This window comes from Diospyros lotus, chromosome 4 (assembly GCF_014633365.1).
Source record: "Diospyros lotus cultivar Yz01 chromosome 4, ASM1463336v1, whole genome shotgun sequence".
Classification (NCBI taxonomy): domain Eukaryota; kingdom Viridiplantae; phylum Streptophyta; class Magnoliopsida; order Ericales; family Ebenaceae; genus Diospyros; species Diospyros lotus.
Genome location: NC_068341.1, coordinates 26,598,302 through 26,603,439, shown reverse-complemented (window position 1 = coordinate 26,603,439; position 5,138 = coordinate 26,598,302).

The following is a 5,138-nucleotide window of genomic DNA, read 5'->3' as shown; positions in this document are numbered from 1 at the left end:
AGACTCTAGGGCTGGCATGAGTTCTCTCGGAGGATGGGAAGTCCTCTTCCTCTTAGCACGACTAGGCTCTCCTTCCTCAGCAGGAGGAGCATTCAAGGCACCCTTTCCCCTTGTGAGAGTTGGGGCGCCCTTGTCCTCCGTGGGTCTCCGTTTGTTCTTCCCCCAGATGAAAGCTGTGCTCACCATCTCAGCTGTAAATGCGAAAACAAGATATTAAGGGCAAGAAAAGCAAGTTAGACAAGTATGAAAATAGTGGGAAAATGACTACCCAAAGTGACATCAGGCTCGAAGCAAGTGTGAGTGGATAAACTCCCCAGGTACAAGGTGCGATCACATATCAGGACCCGAGCGCTGATAGGGTTCAGCTCCCTCAAGATCTGAATATTATGAAGCTCGTCCTGCGTGATCTTGCGACTACGGACCTTTGAGGGCTGGAAAGCCCACTCAACTGGCACCCCGAAGCTGACCCCCCGGTCTTTCAAGCCAGCAAAGAAAAATCTACTCTTCCATCATTTTACCGATGTAGGGTTATCGACTATGAACTGACGCTGGTTGAGGGGGGAAAAGGCGAATCGAGGTTCAGTTTTGCTAATGGAGATTACCTTGAACATCCTAAAGAAAACTTGAGCAGTGGGCTCAATGTCCCGAGCTCGACAGTAGAGAACGAAGGTAGATAGGCACCTCCAGCCATTGGGAGTCAACTGAGAGGGGCATAACCCCACAATAGCGAACACCTCAACTACATGAGTCGCGAGAGGGAATCTAAGGCCGGCAGCCAAGGCCTGCTCGTAGACGGTGATACAGCCATAGGGGGCCTGGTGAGCTTTCAGACCTCAAGGTTCATTATACCAATACTCATCATGAATGAGGTGGTATTTTCGGAGGAGGGGAAACAACTCCCTCTCGGTTATGGTAGAATGGTCCGTGGTTAGATCCTCGGGTAAGCTTCCTAAGTTGGGATCACTACTCACATGAGACTCTGAAGTGGGATGGAGTGAAAGTCTTTCAAGCCTCCTAAGTTTCCCGGGCCTACGAAGGGGGCCATAGGAGGGGCTGGATAACTCGGTGTGTGATTCCTCACTACTAGAGCTGGTACTAGAGTTTTCTGAATCAGAGAAAGAAGAGGAAGAAGACATGCTAAAAACGAACAGAAGTAGTTAAGAGAAGGTTACTGACCAAGAGAGTGAAGGCCGAGGTCAGGTAGGAACAACCACGACTGGGCTTGAGCCTAGGAGAACTCAATAGGCACGATTTAGCTTGGAAAAATCTCGAGTCACGCCTGCGAAAAAGAAGAGCCAAGGAAACGGGTTAGTCAAGTTGAACCTTGTTTTAAAGATTATTTTGTTATCATTAACAAAGGAAAAGCCTAAGGGTCGGCCATGGCTAACCCAAGGGGATAATTAAAAATATATATATATATAATAAAATAATAATAATAATAAATAATAAAAAGAAAAAAAAAGGGCAAAAGTCCCAAGGGTCGGCTATGGCCGACCCAAGGACGCCCATATATCTATGTAGGTATATATGTATATATATATATATATTAGATGTTAAAAAAAAAATTGCAGAAAGAAGAAGCAGGAGGGGGGTCAGCCATGGCCGATTCGGCCAGGGCCGAGCCCCCCGGCCCTGGCCGACCTCGGCCAGGCCGAGGGGCTCGGCCTCGCCGAGATCTGACGAGGCCGAGCGCGGCTGACCTCGGCCGCGGCCGAGGTCTGGCCAGGCAAGGCCGACCTCGGCCAGGCAGAGGCGTCTGGCCGAGGGAAAGTTTGTTTTTAAAAAAAAAAAACAAAAAACAAAAAAAAACAAAGTGGAAGCAAAGGTAAAAAATAAATAAATAACAAATAAGGAAAAATAAAAGCAAAGGAGGATGGGAAAGACTAACCTCAAGGAGTTGAACGCTTGTCTTGAAATAATAATTGTGGGGTGGGGCCTTCGGGCCTATATAGAGGGGACCCAAGGGGGGAAAATTTTCAAAATGACAATGTTTCCCTCCAAACGAATTCTTCCCTCCAACCAAAACCCATCCCTATAATTTCAAAGTAGTAAATGAGGTTTTTAATCACTAATCTCAAAAACACTCTCGTGCGTCTTGGTAAAAATCAACAGTCAGGTAACCTACTCCTCGACCCAGCATGATTTTCAGCTCGGCTCAAGGAGTGGGGGGCAAGTGATGTGGCACCAACTGAAATTACTAGAATACCCCTACGCGCTGATAGTCTCACATGCCACGTGGATCACCTAAGAGACTGACACGTGGCAAGTCAGCACTTCGGAGCGGAGCCTGGGAAATTCGGGCCGAACCGCAAGACCAGTTCCAACTTGACCGGGATTCTCGAGAGTCGTGCCCACTCATCTCGGGTACCCCAAAACAGGTTCGCCTATAAAAGACAAGGACTCTCGTCAGGTACATTCAAGTTCTACAGCTCTCTCATTTACTACTACTTGCATTTACTCTAGTGATTTGAGCGTCAGAGTCCACCCGAGGGATCCAAGCCCCGGCCCTCCATTGTCTTGCAGGTTCTACACCCGAGGTCCGACATCCCCAAGTCCGAGGTTCCATTCCCGAGGTCCAGTCGTAGAGGTGGCACGTGGTGGTCGGTCCCAAAAACCATCATCACAGATCATTCAATATTTGACGTGCTTATTTTTTTCAAAGCAAAAGAAAGTAAAATTAAAATTGAGTATTTAATATTGAATCTCCTCATTTTGTGAAATAAGATTTTTATTTGTACATAACATTTTCACAAAATATAGTTTTTAAAAATTAAGAAAATATAAAAGATTGTTCATTTATAGAAAATAAGATTGATTTACAAAATAGCTAAAATGAATAATTAAAAATAATTTCTTAATAGAAAACAAAAACTATTAATATTAGAATATCAATAAAACATAAACATTAGAATAACTACAGTAATAATAATATTATAACATTAAAATATCAAAATAATAATGGTATCATCATAATATAAACATTAATATGAAAGATTATTTATTTGTGAATAATTTTAAAGTTGTTTATTATTTAAATAAATAATAAACAACTTAAGATTATATTTAAATATTTAATTTATAATAATATGTTAATTTGTTTAATCTAATATTAATATTATTTTGAATTTTTTAAATAATCTAATATTTGATATATTTGAAATGCTATGGCACCAACTCAAGAGGGGAGTGAATTGGGTTATTTAAAAATTAGTTTGAAAACATGATTTTTTTTTCAGAATAAATAAGAATATGATGAAAGTGAGGATTATTGAAATGCTTGAAATAATAAATGAAACAAAAAACTTAAGCAAGAGGTGAACACAAAGATTTATAGTGGTTCGATTTAAACTAAACTTAATCCACTATCTTAATTCCTCATTAAGAATTTTGAATTCAATTCATTAAAATCTCTTACTTAAACCAAGTAAGTCCTCTAGTTCAAGACTATGAATTACGTCCTACTTACACAAGTAGGCCCTCTAACTACACAAGATAGGAAATACAAGAAATATTTAATAGAGAGAATCTAAGAATATACACTCTTTGTTATAATGTCTTTCAAGAAGATACAAGGCATGAAACAATTAAATACAAATGAAAATCAAAGTCTTTGAGAGAAAATTATGAAAGCACAAATACAATTTTAAAATATATAAATAATTTATAAGCTCACTTCACTTCATTCCCATCCATTAACCTCTTCAACATCATCATTGACTTGTATTTATAGGCATCCTACAAGCTTCAACCAAAAACTAGCCGTTTAGAGTCGTTAGGAATTGAAAAATTAGTCGTTGGAGGCTTTCAGCAACAGAAACGATCAACAAATGAAGAGTATTGGTTGACTGGTTAGTTAAAATATGAAAATCGATCGACAAATGAGTGAAAATGATCGACAAATGGTTTTGGTCGGTCGATAGATACAAGGCAACTATTCTGTCTATCGACAGAAATGAGGAAATTGATTGACAGTTGGAGAACAATTGGTTAACATATTACTATATATATTAGATTACGTGATTGATGCTAAAAAATGTCAAAATTTTATTATATTTTCACCCATATTTTGTGTAATACCCCGAGAGCGCAGAGAAGTTAGTATATATCGAGGATAGTGTAAGAAAGGAAACAACACCAGCTGTATACCTTTTGGGCTGAATGTTGGCAAAGAACTCCCAAGTTAAGCGTGCTTAACCTGGGGTAATCCAGGGATAGGTGACCCCCTTGGGAAGTTCGTGTAGGCCCATTAGGGTAAGTTGTTCCGGTCCTTCCTATCGCTCGAACGGGATGTTACAAATGGTATCATAGCCGACCCCCGAGCCTCTGAGCGCGGTGGTGGGGCAAACCTCAGCGAGGAGGCTGAGTCCCGAGGGCGGCGTAAGGCCCCTATGGGGGGTGCGTGTAGGCACCTTAGGCGAATCCCACATCGGCCATGCAAGGGGGGAGAGATCTGGGACCGGTTGTAAGGTCGCATGACGGGGACGTCATGTGCTTAAGGGGGGGAGAATGTAATACCCCGAGAACCCAGAGAAGTTAGTATATATCGAGGATAGTGTAAGAAATGAAACAACACCAGCTGGATACCTTTTGGGCTGCATGTTGGCAAAAAACTCCCAAGTTAAGAGTGCTTAACCTGGGGTAATCTAGGGATGGGTGACCCCCCTGGGAAGTTCGTGTAGCACTCCTCGACTTCATCATCAAAAGCCTCCAAATTTGTCAAGGCAGCTTGGAGCAGATCATCTTCTTTGGGACTGGGGGAAGCAAACATCAAAGTGTCCAATGCATCCAACCTGAAACCATCATCAGCACCATTAGGAAATTTCATAGCTTTAAAGACATTAAATGTGACTTCTTGGTCTTGAACTCTCATGGTAAGTTCTCCTTTTTGAACATCAATCAAAGTTCTGCCTGTAGCTAAGAAGGGTCTTCCAAGGATAATGGGAATATCCTTGTCTTCTTCCATATCTAGAACAAGAAAATCAGCAGGCAAAATCAGTTTTTCAACTTTAACCAAAACATCCTCAATAACTCCATATGGATACTTAATTGACCTATCAGCTAGTTGTAAGGATACTGTTGTGGGTTTAGCCTCTCCTAATCCCAATCTCTTAAAAATAGAAAAAGGCATCAAATTGATA